Source organism: Artemia franciscana, chromosome 17 (genome assembly GCF_032884065.1).
Source record: "Artemia franciscana chromosome 17, ASM3288406v1, whole genome shotgun sequence".
Taxonomy (NCBI): Eukaryota; Metazoa; Arthropoda; class Branchiopoda; order Anostraca; family Artemiidae; genus Artemia; species Artemia franciscana.
The window spans coordinates 16,410,695-16,436,481 of NC_088879.1; the positions used below are offsets into that span (position 1 = coordinate 16,410,695).

The 25,787-nt window shown below is 35.8% G+C and overlaps 1 protein-coding gene across 3 annotated transcripts in view; it reads right to left on the reverse strand.

The window, feature by feature from the left end:
* The window catches only part of LOC136037921 (semaphorin-1A-like), a 233,001-nt gene that overhangs the window by 135,572 nt on the left and 71,642 nt on the right, over positions 1-25,787 (reverse strand). The gene's annotated exons all lie outside the window — the stretch shown is intronic.

The window sequence follows — 25,787 nt, forward strand, 5'->3', positions numbered from 1 at the left end:
ACCAATGAACCCAGTGATTTAAGTATCTTATCCTTTTGCTGAAAAATAAAGCTGCAGGCTTGTCGGGAAGTAACTTGATTTAGAGTGAACCCATAATGCACTTGACAGAGTACATTGCTTAAGCCTGGGGCTCTCTACGATAAGAGAAGGGATCTTTGGAAATAAGTTGATACTTCCAGGTGTCTTAAATAGTACGTCGATTCAGTGTATTTGTAGAGTAGCAAGGTATCTGGAAATTTTATTAAATAAAAAATAATAATAAATAAGTAAATAAAAATCTCAGTATAAAGTAAATGTAATGTTTTATTTATGTCTTTTTCTGAGTGTTCGTCGTTTTTTTCAAGGACCTTTTTTCAAGTATTAAGTACTAGTATTAGGTTAATGCAGTGTTTCATTTAACCGTTTTATGATGATCGCTGATCAAAGTTTATGTTATTTGTGTCTTTCGTTTATGTTATTGTACTGTGTTCATGGCTGTATATTTGGCTTTAAAATATACTTATCTATCTATCTATCTATACCGTAAGAAATATTAAAAATGGAATGGTCATAAAGGATATCCCGCTTAAGCGAGAATGGATATTATTTTTAAAAAACCCAATGTTTTCAGGAACGGGTCCCCTGGATAAATCTTTGAACGCCTCCCTCTCTATATACTTAACCTGTAAGCACTTCTCAGAATATGTGAACATAATCTTCTTTTATTTTGTTCGTCAATAAAATTATAGGTATTAATTATTACCAAAGATACTAAAATAAGGATTTAAACAATTTAAACAAATAAAAATTAAGAATTTATTTTTAAAAAATAAGGATATAATTTAAAAAACTTGGGAAAATCAAAGAGTGTTTTGAATGGTAAAGAGGTTGTTAAAGTAATATACAGCAAGAATATTAATTCTCCTTCTTCTTATAAGAATTGTTAAGAGATGAGCCGTAGTCATATCACGGCAAGGAATGTAATCTAACATACAAAAAAACCGAAAGCAGCTAGTAGAATTTTCTAGAGATTAATTATTTCGTGCAAGATAAGTATCTGTAGGAAATCTTAGAATGGACTTTAAACTCTGGGGGAATTCTAAGACGCATTGGGAAAGAATGACAATTATCTCTTAAATAGAATCGCTTAAAAAAGTAACACACTTTCTAGAACAAAAATAAATAAATAAATAAATAAATATAGTATTCCTTTAAAGTCGAAAATCTTCAAAAATCTAAATTTCAGATTATTTAAGGAAGGGAGAAGGTGTATCTCTTTAATTCGAGTCGATTGCAAGAATATAAAGCAGACTTTTTTTCCGTTTTACTCGAGGGGACGCCACCCTTCCGCCTGAAGGTGTACATCCTAGAAGGCTACGTATGTCGCACCACTCCGCCACGCTTAGCAGATTTGGTCTAGTTTCAGCCACGCTTGGCACATTTCCACCACGCCCGACACGCACCTGACGGTGTGCGTGACTTCTGAAAGTGGACGCCCCCTAGCTTTTATTTTCTTATGTAAATGCTTCAGGCTAAAAATTTAGAAACCTCAAGTTATATCTGCCCAAATATATCGATTCTTAAATGGTATAATCCCATTTTTAGTCATGGCAGAAATTTAACTTCACAACCTAGGTAAGAATTAAAAGTGTTTGGAGAAGATCAACAGGCACCTAACATGCAGGTAAAGGGAATGGTTACCCATACCGCTTTGACGGTTTCACGATAAAAAGGACTTGAGGTGCGTAATGGTAGACAATATTTCACTGTTTTGACAGGATATTAATCCACTGTATTATACAGGATATTCGTGTACGACCGAGGGGTCGCTGACTTTCAAAAATTGTGTAGGTGGCGATTGTCAGTCGTGGCGAAAGTATGCCAAACAGGAGATTTGCCAAGCGTTGTAGGGCCTGCGCCAAGCGTGGAGGAGATGAGCGGCACAGGTGACACTTTGAGATGTATACTAGATGGCAAAAACCGGAAGACCTCTCGGGATGAACTAGAGGAGATGAACTTTCAGAAAATAGAGGAGAATTTGTGCAATGTTTGTCAAGAAGAGATCTACAGACATCCAACCTTTGATGACTTACGCTTCTATTGATGCTTACGGAGATATCTCACTTCAATATTATCACAAACCTCAAAAGCCCTCATCAGATAATTTGCCTTCCTAAAGTTTGACAATATCCAATGAAATTGCGCGGACGGAGTGTTATCCAATCAATCCAATGACACTGTGCGGGCGGCGAGTTTTTCTAGATAGCCAATGTAATTGAGGAACACTTCGGCCCATGTATTTTGCTGGGAGTGAGATATCAGGCAAAAATCTAATAGATAATCTGTGCAGAAAAGTCTCCATCTCCACTGCATTATGCACAGGTTAAAAATAGCATGATGCGAAATTCACAACGTACTAATATTACTCCGGGCCGGCACATGCAGAAAAAGATGTACTTACCCTAACAATGGACTCATTAATGAGTCAATCGAAATAAGGAGTATGTGACTAAAAATAGTAAATGAAATATTTATGAACGATATTCTGATTTCAAGCATCAGTGCTCTATCGGGTTTAAACGACCTCACCGGTTCCAATAAAATAATTGAGGCCGGTGCTTAAAATGTTCCAACCTGATTAATAGCGAAATATACGAGTGTATTAATACGCAAATAATACAGTACCGAAAAGTAATAAACATTGACTTCTTGAAACTCAAAAGGTAAGCTGTTTAGTGATTTATGTGTTTAAATTATAAAATATGCGTAAACAAGTCAGTCTAAGTGTATCCCATTAAGGTTACAAAAAAAAAGCATTTAACGTCTGTAGGCTCATCAGCTATGCAAACATCGGTATAGTAGAAAACACCTAAACATGACAGCAAGAGGAAACACTTTCAGCATTTCTTCTTCAATTCTTCAGAGAATGTATCAGTTGTAATGTCATGACTTTTGACATGGTTTGATACCACTAGGAAGTTCCGTGAATATAAATGACGGTGAGTAGCAAATCTGGATTGAATGGAATTCTCACACTAGGCTTCTAAAGATAAAAGCAAGTCACTATGTGGTCTTCAGGCTTATATTTGCTGAAATTTGAGAACACCTGTTGCAATCCATTTGAATTAATGTTGGATCGAAAAACTACAAGTCACATGTACGCCTGTAAAAACTTTTTATACTGAGTAATACTGAACTTGCGTATAAGAACCAGGGTTGTCAACTGCTGAAAAAACCAGACGTCAAAAAAGAGTGCAAATCAAGGACAAAAAAGCGTGCCAATTGTTAAAAACGAGTAGGCTACAAGTCAAAAAATTTGCGCCTCCGTCATGATCAAGGCAGCTCCCCAGCCAGGTCGATCAAGGAGAAGTCGGAGCCCATTAATAACTACACAAAATTTCAATGACTGTAACGAAGTTAATAAACAAATTTTTTACATCTTCAAAAAATATTTCCATTGCGCATGAAAAACAATAAATCACAATTTACTCCCAACTCTTTATACACCCACAAGGATTGTAGTTGTAAACAACAATTTTTTACAACTACGAGCATATGCTACCTCAAAGAATTAAAAAAAAAAAAAAAACCTAGGAGGATACGACGATCTATGGAAGACAACTCCTCATATGTGCAAAAATGAGGATATATAGGCAGAATAAGAAACGTACCTAGAAATTGACATTGGAGCGGTCCAAAATTTCAAATAGAGCACAAATTGAAAAAAGGACACAGACAACGAGCAACTATAGGGAAAATCTTCAAAATCTTGCGATTTAAAAGAAGGACGGACATTAATACCACGCTACCACACTCTGTGTGCATGATTGCTTATAATTATCAGTAGTTAAGTATCTTTAAGGGGGTAGAAACAAAACGGATCCTATCATCCTTCAAAACAGCACACAAAATTTCGTGTAGGTTCTAAATCGCATTGATAAATTAATGATTAACACTAACAACTAAACGATTCACAAAATATGTAACTAGAATATCTTAATCTCTAAAACAAGTTTTTTTTTTTTAATGAAACTAAGAAGCAACATTAAAACTTAAAACGAACAGAAATTACTCCTTATATGAAAGGAGCTTTTCCTCCTCAACGCCTCACTCTTTACGCTAAAGTTTGACTGTTTCTCTTAACTCTACTTTTTAAAACAGTAAAAAAGTTTAGCGTAAAGAGCGGGGAGTTGAGGAGGAAAAGTCTCTTTCATATAAGGAGTAATTTATGTTCGTTTTAAGTTTTAATGTCGCTCCTTGCTTTCATTTAAAAAAATATGTTTTTTTATTTAATTTCTGGTCGTTTTTGACTTAATGCATGTTTTGATCTTGGCTTCGGAAGATTTTGAGAATAGTGGAGCGAGGGAGGAGGCCTAGTTGCCCTCCAATTTTTTTATTACTTAAAAAGGCAACTAGAACTTTATTTTTTTACGAACGTTTTCAATAGTAAAAAATATACGTAACTTACGAATTAACTTACATAACGAACTTCTATATTCGTATGTTTTTATTGCGTATATGAGGGGGGTTCACCCCTCGTCGATACCTCGCTCTTTACACTAAAGCTTAAATTTTGTCCCAATTCCTTAAGAATGGCCCCTGAATCACAAAGGCCGCAGAATAAATAGTTGAAATTACTAAAAAATACTTTAGCGTAAAGAGCGAGGTATTACGAAGAAGTAAACCCCTCATATGCGTAATAATTTTTGTTCGTTTTAAGTTTTAATGCTGCTCCTCACTTTCAGTAGAAAAAACTTTTCATATTTTTTTTCATTGTTTTTTTTTAAATAATGCTAGAAAATCCTGCGCCCCTTCATTGAAAGTCTCTTCCCCTATGATAAGTTCCTCCATGGAAAGATCCTCCCACGTACCCCCCCTCAACTCTCCCCCCAAACAAACAAAATCCCCCTGAAAACGTCTATACACTTCTTAGTTACCACTACTATATGTAAACACAGGTCAAGTTTGTAACTTGCAGCCCCTCCCACGGGGACTGCGGGGGAGTAAGTCGTCCCTAAAGACATAGTTATTAAGTTTTTCGCCTATGGTGAATAAAATGGCTATCAAAGAATTTTGATCCGGTGACTTTGGGGAAAAATGAGCGTGGGAGGGGGCCTAGGTGCCCTCCAATTTATGGTCACTTAAAAAGGGAACTGGAACTTTAATTTCTATTAGAATTAGCCCACTCGCGACATTCTAGGACCACTTAATCGGTACGATCACCCCTGGGGGGAAAAAACAACAACAACAACAAAACAAAAACAAATAAACACTCATCCATGATTTGTCTTCTGGCAAAAAATGCGAAATTCCACATTTTTGTATATAGAAGCTTGAAACTTCTGCAACATGGTTCTCTGATACGCTGAATCTGATGGTGTGATTTTCGTTACGTTATGATGTAACTATAGGAATCAAAATTCAATTTTTTAGTTTCGGTTGCTATTGAGCCTGGTCATTCCTTACTACAGTTCAATAGCACGAACTGTTTGATGGTGTTTAATAATAAATTGTAAAATCGTAAGTTCTATAACACCATACAGAAAAAAAAGGTCAAAATACAACTGATACACAATGGACAGTATGCAAGTCCAAAAACCAGGCAAGTTAATGCAATAGCATATTGGTTTACGCTCTCTTCAAAAATAAAAATAAATAATAAGATTATTTTCTACATTAAAAACATCAGTGAATAAATTCATCCTGTTGATTAGTAGGACAGCCGTTCTTGCAAAAATGAACTTTACCCCCCCCCCCTCATGTTCAAATATATACACTGAATTGGTAAATAGGGGTGGAGTGAAGTGAATTTGGGCGAAAAGTGATTATTCTATCCGGAATGAGCATAGAAAAAGGCATCGAGTGGTATGTTCACTTTAGTCGTGGGTCAATAAAATGAACTGCTCAATATTTATCCATTTTTCCTTGTCATTTTTAATTAGCTTTGATATTTTTGGCGCTGGATTCATTTCTGAAAGTGCCATTCACCTAATTCAACTGCTTTCCAAGATAGCAAGAAGTGTCTAAACTACAACTTTAGGCTACCCCATACTTTCCTAATGTACCATTTTATGTCATTTTGATAGTATGGGTGGCATGTCTTAGTGGATTGGTGCTCTGGATTTGGGATCCTTTGTCCGAGAGGATGAGTGTTCGAATCCTAGTGTACCCAACTATTTGGTTTGGTACGGGGGTCAGTTGCGTGACTAAGCTCAGCTAGAGTCGACCCAGCTCTAAATGGGTACCTCGAGAAATCTGGGGAAGCATCCTTTACTTTACGGTTTTTTTTTGATAGTATGGATCCCATCCAAACCAAATTCTTGGACTCGTGGCTGGCAAGATAAGATTTTTATCTCAGACAAAATGGCACAAGCAGAGATGGGTGTTCGCGTTTTAAAATGGTGAATAGGCCTTAAGTCTTTGCAGAATTTCATCAGTTTGAGAGTAGACTTTGGAAAGGTTTGTTTTGGTTGTTGCTTCTCCATCGCCTTACTAAATGTTGCATACTCACTTTTCCATTTCCAAGAAGAATGGTTGTGCCCAACACTATATAATTTGATGTTGAACCTACTACGTTTTCACTTGTTATTTATACTTTGATGTGCTTCTTCGTAAATGGTTGAAAATACCAGAAAGACGCATGGGGGACGGCCCAAGCAGAGATAAGAGAGATCATACCGGCGCCGTTTTTTATTTCGCTAATACTTTTTCTATCATCATTTCATAAAAGTGCAAAGAGCAAATAATGGACAAAAAGAGTGAAAATCCTGACCATGGAGTGAAAGAGTGCAATGAAAAAATAAGAGTGCATTTCACACGAAAAGTGTGAAAGTTTGCAACCCTGCTTAATAATTGTAGAAAAAAAACAATTGTACATAGTCCAACAATACAAGTCTATACCCAGAGGAACAAAGAGGGAATCCCCCCTAAGACTCCGAGGGACACCTCATTAGAATTTGAAATATCTTGAGTCGTTCAGGAGTTATCTTATTACTTGTTCTCGAGTCGCTGTATATTCTTTCGTGTGCATGTTATAGGATACTTTTTCTCAGCTTCATGGTGACCTCCCCCATCCCCTAAGTGTTCCATCTTTTACCTCTGATCGGAATAATTATAATCTTCACAATACCAAAAACTACATTCAAGTTCATTTTACTCCTTGTGCAAGGTCAGATTTTAATCCTTTAATTGCGAGTCATATTGTGTGGAATAAGTTGCCCGAATCAGCTCGAAGGTGCCACTCATTCGGCTTGTTCAAAAAAATCATTAAAAATTCTTTGGCTTCTTAGAAGTTATTTATCTTTATACATATTTACTTTATATATATAAAAGTATTTATACTTTATATATATACATATATATATATATATATATATATATATATATATATATATATATATATATATATATATATATATAGACTTATATTTATTATTATTTCATTTGAGTCTATTTAATCTACTAATCTACTTAATTAATTTACTATATTCAACCTATTTAGTTTTGTTTTCTATAGTTTTACTTTATTTATATTGTCTTTTCTTCTCCTTTTTGCTCTTCTCTCTGTGAGTAAGTAAGTATTTGATTTTTTTTTCTTCTTCTTCTCTGAGTAAGTGACTCGTTTGCCTTCCCCCTTCTTGACAAGCTAAAGAACCTTCGGGGAAATAGTAAAATGTAATATTGTATGCGTATTTCGTAATGAATAAATCTTATCTTATCTATCAAAAGTACCCGCCCAAGAAGGAAACTAAACAACTGTGAAGAAGAGGTTTATTTTAGCTATCCTTTCCTTTGTCCAGCGTTATTTCAAGTACCATAATTTTGTTCCTTTCTCTGAAACAAACATGAAAAGCAAACCTCCATAAAAATAAATCGCAGGGAGAGGGGGAGTTTACAGCTAGCAAAGCCCATGCGATCGGGCGGCCTTTAATGAACAGCTAGCAAAACATTTTGTCTAGTCTTTATTTTTCATTGGAGCTGTTATAGCAGGTTGACTGTTCCTAGGGGCACACACGCCCAAGGTTTTGATTCGGTGGTGTCCCAGCACCTTTCCGGGGGAGGCTCTCAATTAGGGTAAATATATATTTTAGCCATTACTACATAGCTTTGAAAGTTATTTTTACTGTCTTGGAGAGGTCACGTCTCGGGGTAATTTTTTGAATTGATGAGGGTAAATGTAAAAACAAGCACATCATTTTTAGTGTATAGCAAAATTATGGAGAAAATCTTGATATTCAGGGTGGCGGGCAAACAACTGCTTCCCCCAAGCGTGTTGTCCGAACCACCCTCCCATCTTATTTTTGTTTAAAATAGGAAATGCCTAAGATACATTTTATTTCTGATGGTTTTACAATACTTGGACATATTTTTGACTTGGAACAACTTTGGCTCCAATTGCTCGAGGACAAAATAGACAGGTCTCGGTTCATATTTAGGAATTTTTGGTTTTTTCCCTCCATTTAAATATATAGTCTATTGATCTATAGATAATTAATGTGAGAAAATAGTATTGAATTGGGCCATAATCCGGCTTAGTTATCTTACCACCTATGGAGCCCTGCCCCAAAGAATATACAAATTCTTAAACTTCGAAATGAAAGAAGTGATTATTCAATTGATGGATTTTAATCCTCGAACAGCATACAACGAACATTAATGGAGGGTATGCAAGGGATGTATAACTCCGAACGGGAAAGATATTGTCTATGCTATTACTTAATATTTATAATTTAGTTTCATTAACACCCAAGATTAGTAGCAGTACCCACAATACAAATTTTAGGGAGGAGGCACAAAATGATTTTTGCTCTTTCGATTTGTTTAGTAAACTACTTCATTTATTTCAAATCATATCAATTTATTTTAAAAGATTATGTAAGAAATGAAAATAGTACTTTGAATTGCTTTACTAAGCTAAAAATTTTAGACAATCAGAAGTATCAAGTAGCTATTTGTTTATCAATGGTGAATCGATATCAATGAATGGTGAAGAGATATCAACTAGCCATTTGTTTATCAATGGTGAATCAATCCGGTGAATCGATATTCGCCGGAGGGCTTTTGGGAAACTTTCAGGTCCAATTCTTTTTTTATTGTTATTAAGTTAGAAATTCTTTGGGGTAGTGTATGGGGTTCTGAGCACTCAACAAGAATCGTTCTTTCCACATTTTCCAAGGCCATAGGTGTGGAATTTTCTCTCGAGGGGGGGGGGTTATAAGGCTAGCAGATCATGTTAGCCAGTTCAAGAGTAACGTTAGTTAAGGGAAGTTGCTAATGATTTAGATCAAAATTAATTTGTTTGTTTTACAAATTATTTATTCGTGTTTATTTTGGTTTTGTATTCAGTTTTTTTATTTTTATTTATAAATAAACTATAAATATATATTAGTAGCAGGTTATACGGATGAAAGCAACCACCATAAGCAATCCAATAAATTTCCCTGACGGTTGTTAAAGGATTATGTAAGTTTGGTTTTGTTGATAAACTTATTTCTCTCAAAAAATTCCCTGAATCAATCGGAGAAGATGTCGTCTAAATAAAGGTCAACTTTTGAAACATACGAACCTTAACCGTGATACTGGCACCATTGATCTTTGCGCCTCATTATTTCCGAGGAGTCACATAAATGGTTTTTAAAAAGGAATTCCGCCATGACGGCTGGTACATACAGCACAATACATCTTGATACTGGACAGCGGCTTCAGCTCAGTATAATATGATAAATAGGCAATTGTATATAGGGACTGGGTAGACTAATGGTCCGCACCCCTCCCCCCAAATCAAGAGATTTGTCTGCTTATTATGATATCTGATATTTCCTATATATACGTATTTTGCCTATTTTGTACTTTTTCCAGTTTGTCCCCCCACCCCTAACACAACCAAAAAACCTATGCGAATGCAGGGTCGTATCAGGCGGTTAGTGGGTTTATCCTACCCCACAAAAAAAAGGTTTAAACGAGCCTTGAATCAGTCGTAAAAATGCCTATAAAAAAGACTATTATGGTTGAGTCAAGAAAAAAAAAACAAGCTCCATAGTAACCAAAAAGTTAAAGAGGTACTCGTACGATAAAATCCCCATCACTCAAGCTGTTCATTCATTGACGTATTATAGAACCGGTTTTTTTGTTAGTTTCTTTCAGCTTAGCGCGAGACAAGACAAAGAGAAGTGAAAGAACAGATTGAAAATATATAATTTGGGCTATATATTTGCATATTAGGGTGGGGGGTAAAGTATTTGGACAGTGCGAAGTTAGAAAACAATTCTTACGGCATAATATGCAGAATAATTGTACCTAACACATTAGGCATGCAGAACCGCTACACTTTACCCCCACCCCCCTAATGTGCAAATATACAGCCCAAAATTGTTTCTAAAGTATTATATTTTTATCTTACTTTGGTATATTTCATTACGATTGAGCGTCAGAGAAACATATTACAAGAATATTAGGTAGGGGGCATATCATACCTTTAAAGACACTTTTTGAAAAAAAAAGTCAAGAAGGAAAAATTACTAATAGAAACTGACCCAGGAATTGCAACTATGATATCGCTTAATCTTAATGTTAAAATTTTATTGCAAAAACCAATTTATTGGAATTTCAAAAAATATTCGGAAACTCTTTAAAAATGATGTCGAGTTGAAATGAAAACTTCACCTTTCAAATTGCTGTTGTCAAAAAGGACCTCAGGTGTTATACACCCCCCCCCCCCGCTCCCTCCGTTAACAACAAGGAAATTCACGTTTTTGCATGGGTGTGTCTTCTTTTTAATTCTTTTTTTGTCACAGCTAGCAGGGAACTGGAACAACATAAAGAGCTGTTTAAGGGCCCATTTGAAAGGAAGTTGCAATATCCCGTCCCCATAACAACTGCACTGTAATAATTGTTAAGACAGGAGTATTTTTAGGTTTACTACTACTACTACTACTACTAATAACTCACTGCAGCACCAAGCCGCCTGAGGCCAACACAGCTACGCACGCTCCTCCTCCAACCTAATCTATTTAAAGCCTCCCTCTTTACACCCTCCCAGGAAGTTCCCATTTCCTTTAAATCCTTATTTATGACATCCTCCCAACCCAGACAAGGACGACCTGCTTTCCGTGTAGCCCCAGACGGTTGGCCAAAAAGGACAATCTTCGGTAATCTGTCATCCTTCATCCGTAGAACTTGGCCTAGCCATCTCAACCTTTCTTTCATTATAGCCCCAGAAAGCGGGATTGAACCACACTTTTCGTACAACCTACTGTTTGAAATACGGTCAGTCAGCCGGTTTGATGATGTTATATATCTAAAAATTACACATCAACTAAAACAATGACCATACAATACGCACATAAATTTCCCCTTAAAACATCTTAGGCAAAAGCAGTAGCAGTAAAATTAGCCGATTTGCAACATTTCATGAACGGCTATGGGTATCAAGTTGAAACCTTCAGGGAACTTTGACATAAATCCAAGGGCATTTTGTGCATCCAGGTAGTCAAAATGGGGAATATGCAATACATCAGGAATGTCTAAGGATATTAAATTAAAATGTTCAAGTAATGTTGAGGGAGATATTGAAGTAGATCAAAAGACACTATGTGAATCCAAGTTAGCAAATATTTGCATATATATATATATATATATATATATATATATATATATATATATATATATATATATATATATATATATATATATATATATATATATATATATATATATATATATATATATAATATATAATACAGATTTTAGGCCCAAATATCCCTTTTCTTGTATATCTCGACGGATTAATTATGAAAATATAACAGTTCAAAACAGGGATGAAACCTTTTAATTTACAGTGATACAAATATAAAATGTTTTTAACTGGATATTTCGAACACATACAGTGTCCATCATCAGCAGTAAAACAGTTTTACTGCTAATGATGGACACTATATGTGTCCGAAATATCCAGTTAAAAAAATTTATATTTATTTCACTGTCAATTAAAAGGTTTCATCCCTATTTTGAACTGTTATATTTTCGTCATGGAAAGGCAGTGTTGTCTTCGAAGTTATCTGCTTATTAATTATCTTTTTCGCGAGGCACTGAGGACATTCATTCGATCAAATTCATCCTCTAGCCTCTCTAATACACAGCTTTAATACACGACTAACCATTGTTGACAAAACAAGCTCTGAGATTAAACACAGATAAATCTTACCATTATTAGCAATGCATTAAAATCGTAATCAGATTAGAGAGAGAGAAACGTAACTAATCCTTTGTTTACTCTGATAAGGGAAACAATCAAGATAAAAAGGAGACAAGGAAATGCAAGCAATTATACTATATATTTAAGATAATACTAAGAACGAAGAGATAGTGTCATAATTGTCAATTTTGCACATTCAATAATGTAGCAAATTTGACTCATATTACTTCTTTTTACTACACTTTCTACTTTTATGCAAACAAAAGTAGTGTTCCAGGTTATTGTCGGTTACTGGAAACACAGCCAAGAAGTAAAGTTAGGTTAATCATAATGAAATATAACAAACATGATGGTAAAATTATACTTTATAAACACAATTACGACAACTTAACCTAGCCCCCGCCCCCTAATGTGTAAATATATAGTCCAAATTAAACAAGTTCAATGCACTGTATCATCCATCACTTGTTCTTGTAGGTATGAAACTGGTTTTCTGAGATGTAACCTAAGCGTAATTCTTGAATATGTTTCCAATAACCGACAAGCACCGCGTTCAATAAGTTTGCAGTATGCCTGCTCCTGCTGAACACCCCGTCCCCCGGCAAAGAAACCATCAGATATCAGTACGCTTTAAGAGCTTAGTGCTCGCGATCAAGAGGTAGAGGTTCCTTTAGGCTAAGCACGTAGTGTGTGTGAGGCTGTGTGAAAAGGTTGTCTTTTATGTACATATTGTCCTTGTTTTCTGCTATTATTTTTATTGCGATTCTTTTTCAATCAATGAATTATTGATTTAAGATATTTGTTCATTTGCTTTGTTATGTGTTTATATTTCATGTTTCATTACTGAATTTTTATTATCCAATGTAGTTATTGAGGGGCAAAAGAATCTGCCTCATCTATGAATAGGGGAAGGACGAAACAAGGTATGAGACGAGAATTAGACATCCATAGTAAGATTTAAAGGCTCTTCTCACCAAAAAGACAAACAACTATTTTACCCGCGAAGTTTTGTTCAAAAATGGGCTATAAACTTAAAACTTTGGGATCCTTCTCAATGTGAATAATCAATAAAAGGAATGAGGCAAAGGGTACAATGTCTCGTGATGATTTTAGCACCTTTGAAAGGGTGAAATAAGAAACAGGCAAGCATTAAATATGTCAGCAAAACCAAATAGCTAATAGTTTTCACCACTTCAAACCAGATTTCGACATAACTAATTATGTGAAGACAGGAGATACTTGAGATAGCTTTGAGAAAATTGAATGGTTGCTTGCAGAATCAAATGGCAAAGTAGGCTATACTCCTCAAGACCTTTCGAATCCCTGAGAATATTCTAAAACTCCCAACCTAGCTTTAATCCTTTTAAATACAATTTACTCACCCTAACAGTTTCATTTCAACAGCAAAAATATACTGGCAAGTACAATTACCTCTAGGCCTACAGCCGCGTTCGCAGGAATTTTTTCCAAGGGTGGAGTGGGGGGCTTTAGAAAATACAAAAATTGCGTGAATAACATGAGAAATATATGAAATTATAGTACTGAGCGTAAAATTCGTAATTCTTACGGGGGTCACAGCACCAAATGCCTTCTTTTGTGCCCATTCAAAGATGGGGATAATTCAATCTTCTAAACTGGGACGTTCCTCTATAATAAAAACCTAAACTGGGCCTGACGATTAAGTTCATCCGTGTCACCCCCTCCCTCTGAAGGTGCAACCTATGCGGTTTGAAGTGAATTTAGAGGACGAGTGACTTAAAATTTACGGTTACCGGTAATAGGCCACAAGCTGGACCGTCACCCCATCCAGTGGTAAAGCCTCACAAATATGTTTGGGGGGTGGCAATTCTATTTTATTCTGGATTTTTCCAATGACATACCAAAAATGACGTGTTTAGTAAAAATACCGATTTTTTTTTTCAAAATCCAGTGACAGGGGGTAAATACCCTCTGTCTCTCCCACCCCCAATTGGCGGCACTGACCAATTGCTCAAGCGACTGGTGGTGTTTTATGAAATTTTCAGGATATTCTTGTGGATAACACTAAAATACTTTTCTTTTTTCAATCGGTAAAACATTTGCAGTTCCCAGCTGGGTACATGTTAAGCAGTGTTAGTGTTTTTCAGCAAAGCACTAAAAACCACTCGACCGTGAAAGAGTGGGGGAGTTAAGGGGGCGGGAGCTCGTCTTCTGCCCAAGCTAACTTTGCTTGGTTTAAGTTTTAATGTCGCTCTTTACTTGTGCCTCGAAAAAAACTTTTGTCTATAGTTCGAATTTACGTTCTTTTTCTTTTCTTTTTTTGCTAGACAAAAAAATTTTCTTTGTTTGTCCCATAATCGAGGGTTCAATCCTTCACAAACAATGCTAAGTTACAATTGTTACTTGACTGAAACAGGAAATAATCTCAACGGGCCATTTTTAACTAAGCCTTTTAGTGTTATATAAAAAGAAACAAAGGAAATATAAAACGGAAATATAAGAAACAAAGGACAATAAAAACATAAAAAGATCCATTCAAAAAGTATTTTCCATATCATGCTACAAGCTGATGGTTAACGGAAAGTTACTTAGCCACATAAACGTTTTAAGAACAGCCGAAAAACAGACAGTACACAGTACAGGGACAAGAGCTACGAGCTCACATGGCACTTGTAACGAGGCCGGACGAGCCAAGAGCCAAGAACGAGCCAAGAGTACAAGAAAAATAGTACAAGAAAACAAACAGGAAACAACTACCCGCGCTGAAATTAGAAGTCACATCCTATCAGAATTAGGATGCCGACAGGTCAGTACTTATCCAATTAGGGTGCAATAAAAAAAAAGAACTAGTTTAAACTCTTCTTGCAGCTTCAACTGAGATTAGTACGATCATAAAATATATACATTTCTAAGACACTTTTATGCAGCCTAGTTACACTAGCCAGCACGGAGGGGGACGGCGCGAATTTTTTTCTGATCGATGCATTCGTATCAATGTCAGTACAACCTGTGGCTAAATCAAGGAGGGGAGAGCAATAAAAAAAAAACTCAAAAACGCATATTTATTCCGTTTCACGAGTCAGGCAAACATTGGGGGGAGGAGGGGGTTCAACTTTGTCGCTATTTGGTCCAGTTACTGGTTAGTGGCCCAAAATATAGAAAATAGTACTTTTTTGGGGCTCGACTATTTGTAGACCGAATTGAATTGAAGGTGTAAGGCTCAACAAAATTGTCCCGCTTTTGAAGGTATTTTATCTGTCCTGAAATTTTGAAAATTTTCTTACTTTAATAACTTCTGATGAGTAGCTTTAAACTTAATGAATTTTATACATTTGGAAATTTTTCAATTACTGCCATAACGTTTATTTATTTCCCACAGAATCGAGATCCTTTCCAAGGAACTTCCCAAAAAAGTAAAATCTTGCGAACTTAAAGATACAGAAGGATTCGTTAATGAGCCGAATTGTTCATATTCTTTAGCTAAAAAATTGAACATATGTATCTTAAATGCGTAGAATACACTTCTAAGACATCTTATTTACGAATGAGAAACTGCTTACAATAGTGCGAAGTTGGCCTTTTGAGGCCAACTTTATAGCTTTTCTAAAAAAGCGCTAAGTATCAGCAAAAATACGAATCGTATATAATTATGGTGATAGTGTGTACGACAGCACTTTTTAATATTGCTCTTAGTTTTTAAAGAGGCTTTCAATTTTTAGGAGCATTTTTTTTTCGGGGAGGGGGGGAAACACAATTTTTTAAATGCATACAAATGTGTTTATGTACACTTTTTACGCTTCTACGAGTAAGAAAAAATACAAGGGGGTGAATAAAGCCCTGTACCCCTACCCTGCAAACGACCTTGAGTCTAGAATATTTATAATGAAAGGATAGAAGCTATATTGTTAAAAGATAATTTTACTATAGACTGTATCTTAAATACATAAATTAGACAAGAACAATCTGGTTAAATAAAAAAAAATAGTATATTTTAAGAAATGTAAATACAACGCAAGCTTAAACGAATAAAAACGTATGAAGTCGTAAAAATATCTTTTTAGCTGTTCGACTAATGAACAAGTTAAAACAAAAGATCTAATCATTATATTAACGAGCAGCAATTTTTACTTGCGGGTACGATGCTGACAGGGATAGATGCCCATTTGGGAAGAGAGGGGATATTTCCAGGAGAGGGAATTTGGTGAACTAATAATACCATTTCTAGATTAGATATACAACATTGGAAATTTTACTTTGGCTTTCTGATGGGAGGGATCCTTGAACTTTGGCAGAGATGGATCCCCATTCAAGTATAAAAGTATATACAAGCATCCCACTCATATAAAGAATGCATAATTATTATGTAATTTTAGAAATTTACCTAGTTGGTTAGTTTTGATATGTTCCAAAACACTTGGCCTGGTAGGTGTACTTAGTAAACCATTAGACATTTACGTAAGTAAATTCAAGGGCATGAGTTCATCCCCTGCCACAATTTAAGTGGCCCAAGGATCCCTTCAGAAGTAATTTGAGCCAAATAATGTTTTTTTTAACCTTTCAAGACTGGGCTTGTGGGGACTTATGAGTAATAGCTATAAGACTTTTTTTAGTTTGACTCTTGCTTACACTGTTCATCTGCGACACAATGGAAACAATAAATTGTTCATTGATTTAGCGCCTCGGCTTTACTTATAATCATCTATAATTAAGGAGTATAATAGAAAGACAAAAAAAATTATGCGTCTGATTCTATAAATCATTGATTAAACACTATTATATGCTATCAATTCAGGTCTATATTCGGCCAAGTAGTCACTCAACTGCCAAGTAAAGGTAACCTTGGCTATAAACGAAGTTATTTCCTCTTCAAGACCATTCTCATATACTAGATGATCTTCAAATGAAAAATATTGTTCAAACACCATATGTGGAAAAAAACAAGGGGGGGGGGGGGGATTGTGCATAGTAATGTGAGGGGATGCGCACTAGACTAATTCGTGGGTACTGGAGGCGCAAGCGGCAGGGATGAATGCCTGAAATTATCTCCATAGATGACAAACAGTGGTACTGGTACATACCCCTTGAAAAAAGCTATACAATATGCCACTGGATAATTCAGGACATTATTGCAAGTGGGCAATTCACTTAACGCTGTAAAATTACAAAGCAGCTTAACGCCGTTTCGGCTTCTTTTTTGTCAGTTTTAAGCTTTTTTACTTCTTTGGATAAAGCAAAATTTTTTTGTATTTTTTGACAAAAATACAATTGAACAAAGCGTCGTGAAACACGATAGAACATCGAACAAATACAGAACAGAACTGCAAATGAAATCGGAGAACTTAGACAAGTGAATATTCATACACTCCTACAGTCAACATAGGTGAAATAAGGAGGTTGAATCCAAATGAACCTCAAAAGTCTTATGAATCTCATTATCTTAAGGATATTACTGCATATAAATCTTCTATTGCACTATTTACTTTTTTGGCCCAGGAACTTCTACAACCAAAATAAGAAGACCTGCTCTAATGTACTTTGACCTTACGTTTGACTACTAATGAGATAAATAAAATTGAAGAGTGGCATACATACTAAGATATTCCTTAATAGCTTACACAGAATTACTTTATACATACTAAGATATTCCTTAATAGCTTACACAGAATTACTTTATCGTTCCGCAGATTCTTTGCCAGTTCTCTAGTGTTTCTATAAATATTTAGCAGCTTCTAGGATTTCCTTTCATCCTTTACTTTAGAGTCATGGGAAGCATAAAAGAAATATTTTTCATATTGTCTCCGTTGCGCATAAAGAACGTATTTGATATCTTGGAACTTCTGAAATAATTGCCAAAAAACCGTTTGCTGAGCTACTCTTAAAGGGAGGATCAGTAAGGTGATGAAGGATAAATCAAACTTCGATCCTCATGATCTGCATCAAATTGCAGGTCCTCTCTTTGAGAACAATTTAGAAAACGGTTTTTGTCAATTATCTCAAAAGTTCAAAAATATCAAATACGACCTTAAAGCGTACCAGCGATGATATATATATATATATATATATATATATATATATATATATATATATATATATATATATATATATATATACTACATTTAGAAGTGAGGAATAATTGTGTATTTATTTGTTTTTCTCAAAAACGGCTCCAAAATTTTTTCAGGAAAATTGACAACTTGGGATATTCTGGGCTAAGAAAAACGATGTGGAAAAATTTAAGATTTTCATGCAGGGAGAAGTTTATATTAAATCAAACAGTTCGTGGTAACGAACTGTAGTAATGAGCGACCCGGCTCAATAGTAACCAAAACTCTAAAAAATTGAATTTTGATATCAATAGCTACATCAAAAGAATCGCATTTTAATGCTGATTTTAAATATATAAATTTCATCAAGTTTAATTATATCCATCAAAAGTTACGAGCCTGAGAAAACTTGCATTATTTATGAAAATAGGGGAAGTCGTAGAATCTTAACAAAAATAACACCATCAGATTCAGCGTATCAGAGAACCCCACTGTAGAAGTTTCAAGCTCCTATCTACGAAAATGTGGAATTTTGTATTTTTTGCCAGAAGACAAATCACGGGTGCGTGTTTATTTGTTTGTTTTTTTTCCCCAGGGGTCATCGTATCGACCAAGTGGTCCTAGAATGTCGCAAGAGGGCTCATTCTAACGGAAATGAAAAGTTCTAGTGCCTTTTTTAAGTGACCAAAAAAATTGGAGGGCATCTAGGCCCCCCCACGCTCTTTTTTTTCCCAAAGGCAACGGATCAAAATTTTGAGATAGCCATTTTGTTCAGCATAGTCGAAAACCATAATAACTATGTCTTTGGGGCTGACTTACTCCCCCGCAATCCCTGGGGGAGGGGCTGCAAATTACAAACTTTGACCAGTGTTTACATATAGTAATGGTTATTGGGAAGTGTACAGACGTTTTCAGGGGGTATTTTATTTTGTTTGGGGGTGGGCTGAGGGGAGGGGGCTATGTTGGAGGATCTGTCCTTGGAGGAATCTGTCATGGGGGAAGAAAAATTCAATGAAAAGGGCACAGGATTTTCTAGCATTACTATAAGAAAACAATGAAAAATAAACATGAAAACGTTTTTTCAAATGAAAGGAAGGAGTAGCATTGAAACTTAAAACAAACAGAGATTATTACGCATATGAGGGGTTCTAAAAATACTTTAGCAAAAAGAGCGAGGTATTTAGGAGGAGACAAATACCTCGCTCTTTATGCTAAAGTATTTTTTGTAATTTCAAATATTTATTCTACGGCCTTTCTGATTCAGGGGTCATTCCTAAAGAATTGGGACAGAACTTAAGACTTAGTGTAAAGAGCGAGGTATTAACGAGGGTACAAACCCCCTCGTATACATAATAAAAATATAAGATTATGAAAGTTTGTTACGTAAGTTAATTCTTAAGTTACGTATATTTTTTACTAATAAAAACATTCGTTAAAAATTAAAAGTTCTAGTTGCCTTTTTAAGTAACCGAAAAATTGGAGGGCAACTAGACCTCCTTTTCCACCCCTTAATTCTCAAAATCGTCTGATCAAAACTAAGAGAAAGCCATTTAGCCAAAAAATGAATTAATATACAAATTTCATTTTAATAATTTATGTGCGGAGAGCCAAAACCAAACATGCATTAATTCAAAAACGTTCAGAAATTAAATAAAAAAACTAATTTTTTTAGCTGAAAGTAAGGAGCGACATTAAAACTTAAAACGAACAGAAATTACTTAGTATATGAAATGGGTTGTCCCCTCCGCAATCCCTCGCTCTTTACGCTAAAATTTGACTCTTTGCCACAATTCTACTTTTTAAAACAATTAAAAGCTCTTAGCGTAAAGAGCGAGGGATTGCGGAGGGGACAACCCATTTCATATACGGAGTAATTTCTGTTCATTTTAAGTTTTAATGTCGCTCCTTACTTTCAGCTAAAAAATTAGTTTTTTTTTATTTAATTGCTTAAAGAGCAAAAAACTGTAAATGCAAAAACATTTGCATATATTTTAACAAGAAATTACAATAATTCAAAAACCTTAAAATAGAAAACTAAAAGTTCGAAGCTGAGTAGAAATAGTTGTCAGAAATTGGATTTGCTTTAATAAGAAAATATCTTTGAAAATATTTAGTATATAGAAGCCTGCCGCGTGCCCGGCAGCTGGTAATTACAAAAATATTTGTATGTATTTTGACAAGGGATTAAAACAATTCAAAAACTTTAAAAAAGAAAACCAAAATTTTGAGCTTAATAGACATTGTTGTTAGAAATCGGACTTTCTTCAATAATAAAATATCTTTGAAAAGTTTAGTACGAAAAGACAGCAAATTATCTCAAATTGTCTGCGGTTAAAAGACAAGCGACAATGAAAATCTATATATAGAAGCCTCCCACGTGCCGAGTGTCGGGGCAAGGTTCAACGAATCAACGAACCGCTTGAACCTATCCCTTAATAGACAAATAACAAAATAAAACGTATTCATAAGTAAATGGGGTAGACAGTTTCACTAAGATGCTCATTGCCAGAAGTTGGGGTTTTATGACTGCTACTTTAGAGTTTAGCCACGGAATAGCCAATAGTAGTTCCTATTTTACATTAATAGGTCCGACTAAAATACATGATTTAATTCAGGATTGGCGCTTAAAAGAAATAGAAAAGATAGTGAACACTGTGTTGATTTTCATGAACTATTTCAAACATGCATTTGACCCATCTCGTGCCAATTCTTATCAGGATAACTTCAAAGCACTTCCGGAACACGGAACTCCATGAAATATTTTTCTATTTCATTTCCTTGAAAAATCTATTAGAAATGTAAGACATGGAGGAGAAACTGGCATAAGAATTATTACTCATAAATTTCTGAAATGAAGTCAAATATATCTATGTCAAAGTTCTGCAATATTTATTAAATAAATCAAGATGACACTATATTAGGTTACAGTCTTTGGGTGGACAATAAAATTATCGACTTCATCGATCTGAAGTCGACAGCGAGTCATTAAATGTTTATGAAAACACGTTTCTTGAATTGAAAAGCATACAAAAAGAGGAATATTACTTCAAGGCTGTAAAAAAAAAATATATGCTACACTATGTATCATACTTTGACAAAGACAAAGAGATGTGGAAGTCTTCACAAAGTTGAATGTGAATATGTTTAAGGTACTTATTAGGAAAGAGTAGTCTGGAGAAGTAACATACCTTTTTGTTGTTGTTTTTTTGGGGAGGGGGTGATCATAAAAATTGGAACTTACAGTTTATCCCAACCACACTCAAGAAGTGAAGTTAGGTATAGTACTTTAGTAACAAAACTATGGAAACTGCAACATGGAGAATTATGGAAGGCAGGCCACACAGGACGCATTAGCCAACATTAAATACCTAACCAACTCTATATATTAAATATTTAATTAAAATATACCTGCATAGTACTTTATCTCGCTCAGGCTAAGCTAATTATCAAGGAGGCACACTCGTGCCTCTATAAAGAGGCGACACACGACAATGTTAAGCGATCTTCGGTTCCAGTGGTCGCAGACGGATGGGGAGGGATGTATTTCGTAGCCCGAGCTCCAACTAAGAAACCTGCAAAATTTCATCCCCCTCCAACTTTTCCTTCATGGGGAAAATATGGCCGAAAGTTTCGACCTGTCAACCCAAGCCCCCCTTTAGCGTTGTCCGATCGGGCTGAAATTCACAAGTTAAGGTCCCCTAGGGCCCAGGAGCTTATCCGCGAAATTTCAGCTTGATCCGATAACTCCTTCCCTGTTTTCCAGAAACCACGCATAGCCACTTAAAATTCATTTACTTTTTTTTCCTAGACGCCTACAGGTCACATCCAACATCGGATCTGGGTGTACGAAGAATCAATTCGATGCGGAATTCTCCGAGTAATTTTATTTACCCCCCGAAATCTTAATTAAGGAAAATCTTAACCCCCCGAAAGTTTCGACCCTCCAACCCCCCCACCCCTTTTAACGTTGTCCGATCGGGCTGAAATTCACAAGTTAAGGTCCCCTACGGCCCAGGAGCTTATCCGCGAAATTTCAGCTCGATCCGATAACTCCTTCCCTGTTTTCCAGAAACCACCCATTAGCTATTTAATTAACGGATTTCTCTCCATAAGAGCCCATGTTAATTTGAAATTTTTAAAAGCTATTGAGAAATTATATTTACACACATGCAAGTTATTAGCTCAGTTGGTAGAGCGTGAGACTTTTAATCCTCGGGTCAATGGTTCAAGTCCCTTACGGGCGGTTTTTTTTCACAACATCAAAAAAAATTTGATAACACCTGGACAGCTTATCATTTGAGAGATAACAGAATATTAGCTTCTTATGAGCAAAAGAAACATTTCGGTCATTCTATCTATTTTTTTTCTATTTTATACAATGATTTAAAAGCGGGGGGGGGCGGCAGCCACCCAAGTTCCTCTCCTAATTCCTGTACGAGGAGTACAGGAATTATTAAATTACATCCACCATGGATTGTAGAAAAACGTACAGAAATAATATGAAAAAAACTTCGTTTCTTAAAGAGTTAAAGAGGCTGCGTCCCAAAGTCGAACCTTAAAACGTACAGGAATTAGAAGAGGCAGTTGGGGGGCTGCCGCCCCCCAAACCCCCAGCTTTTAAAGACTCTTTTGTACATGTTTTTTTTTTTTTGGGGGGGGGGGGACTTCATTGTTACTAATTACTAGTTTCGGCGCAATGGTTCTCCTGTCCTCTTGTGTTTAACATTTTTCGAAGTTATTCCATTATTCATTCATTCCAATTTTTTGTTAATTAAAAGAGGGCCTTTCCGAAGCCAAGAGCTGGGGGTTAGCAAAAAAACAAAAAACCTGTACAAAAGAGTCTTTAAAAGCTGGGGGTTTGGGGGGCGGCAGCCCCCCAACTGCCTCTTCTAATTCCTGTACGTTTTAAGGCTCGACTTTGGGACGCAGCCTCTTAACTCTTTAAGAAAACGAAGTTTTTTTCATATTATCTCTGTAAGCATTGATTAATGCGAAGGATTGGTTCAGGGTGGTCAGGTTTGTTTCGAAGATGTCAAAATAAAATAACCTATTTTAAGTGAAATTTATTTCTCTAAGGCCGTGCTGATTATTTGAGACTGAACATAAAAAAACCGGAGCAGATCAAACTTCTGAAGTGTCGTCGGGATACCATGTAAGTACCAAAATAAAACTGACAATGAATAAGAAGTGCCCGGAAATTCCAAAAAATTTACAATATCGAAGGTGCCTCCCCCGTCTGCGTACATGACTGAGGGCAGCGAATTCACGCAGGGCAAATAGTTTGGTCTAAGTACTTCAGGCATAAGATTGTTTGCCCAATATTAAAAGTACGCTTTTAAAATAAGATTTATTCATAATGCAATACACATACAATAATACTCTATACTAATCCCCCCAAATACTCCTTGGCCAGTGAAGTAGTGTGAAGATATATGGGTCACTTGCTCAGAGAAAAGTAGTCACTTTCTTAACAAGAGCTAAGAGCTCATATGGTATGAGCTCTAGCAAATTTCTAAGAGTCAATAGATTGTTTTAAAAGGAAAATCAGAGGCTTAATGCCATTCGAGATTTAAAATAAGAGCCCTGAGTCATGAGGACTCTGAGTCACGAGGTCATTCTAAATATCAAAATTCATTAAGATACGATCACCCAGTCGCAAGTTAAAAATACCTCAATATCTCTAATTTTTCCTCTTCCTTCAGCCTTTCAGATGGTCAATTCGGGGAAAACGACTTTATCAAGTCAACTTACGGAGCTTCCTGACACGCCTACCAATTTTCATCGTCTTGCACGTCCAGAAGCACTAAACTCGTCAAAGCACTGAACCCCACCCACTAACTCCTCCTCCCCCAAAAGTCACCGGATCCAGTCGGGATTTCAAATAAAAGCTCTGAGACATGATTTCCTTCCAAATATCAAATTTCATTAAGATTCGATCACTCCTTCGTAAGTTCAAAGTAACACGTTTTTTCTAATTTTTCAGAATTAACCCCCCCCAACTCTCCCAAAAAGAGCATATCAATTCCGGTTATGCCAATCACATATCTAGGACTTGTGCTTTTTTTTTTACCAAGTTTCATCCCGATCCCTCTACTCTAAGCGTTTTCCAAGATTTTAGGTTCTCTCCCAACTCCCCTCAATGTCACCAGATCCGGTCGGGATTTGAAATAAGAGCTTTGAGACACGATATCCTTCCAAACTTCGAATTTCATTATGATCCGATTACTCCTTCGTAAGTTAAAAAAAAATAATTTTTCTGATTTTTCAGAATCAACCCTACTTTCCCCCCCCCCCCCTACTCCCCCAAACAGATCAGATCCAACTCTCCCTCCCCATGTCACAGGATCTGGTCGGGATTTAAAATAAGATCTCTGAGACACGATATCCTTCCAAATATCAAATTTTATTAAGATCCACATCACCCGTTCGTAAGTTAAAAATACTTCAATTTTTCTAAAAAAAAAAATTCAAATTAACCGGCCTCCTACTCCCCCCAGATGGTCAAATCAAGAAAATACTATTTCTAATTTAATTTGGTCCAGTCCCTGATACGCCTGCTAAATTCCATCGTCCTAGCTTACCTGGAAGTGCCTAAAGTAGCAAAACCGGGACAGACCGACAGAATATGCGATCGCTATATGTCACTTGGTTAATATCAAGTGCCATAAAAATATATACCCAAGGGCATGTTTCAGAACTATCAATTCAAAGAAATTTTGTTCATAGAATGGTATAATTTCATTTTGCTACAATGGAAAGAAGAGTAACATGTAAGAATACATTAGGTGCAATTTTCAGATACGAACTTTTCAAAGGTTATACAAACTAGATCAATATAGAAAAAGCGGGGACATTTCCTAGGAGTCGCCCACTGTCTGCCACCTGGTGTACATCTCGGAGAGCCACGTGTGCCAAACAGCTCCGCCATGCATGGTAGAGTCACCGCAGCGCTCAGCACACTTCAAATTCCATTTTTGTTCAAAAGAAGTTTGCATGGAAACTGTTTTCAGGAGTGTATGTGGTCTGAGTAATCCAAAGTTATGATTTTAGATATTCATATGAGTGCATAAACTTGTTCGGAAAGTATACAAATAGCTTCTTTGTCTAGTCATTAGAAGCTCTTTCATTTCCAAAGAACGGCCTGTATATTCATTTACTTACCCACAGATTCTTATCGCTAGATAGATACTCAGGTGAGGATGAATTGTGGCCTGTTACATTATTCATAGCCGCTCTTTCCGAAAGGGAGGCCATAAAATTAAGTAAATAGGATTTGGTAGTAAGAGTTAGGATCAAGTTTTTTTTTTATTCAATCTTCAGGTTTCGCAGATGTATGCGCAAAAATCAACATATATGCAAATTTTAGCAGAACAAAGCGCTCATTTTATGAGGTGTGGACAAAAGGAAAAACCAGAAAATTCAAATCTCCTTGATTAATCGTTTTGACTGTATATAATCTACACATTTAGGAATTATTTTTAACCTGTTAAATAGAGTACATTGGCTCTACTGTAATCTGTCAATTTTGGTAATAGAATATGGAATGGGGTGTCTAATTTAATACACTGCTAAGTGAAGTACCACCTTTTAGG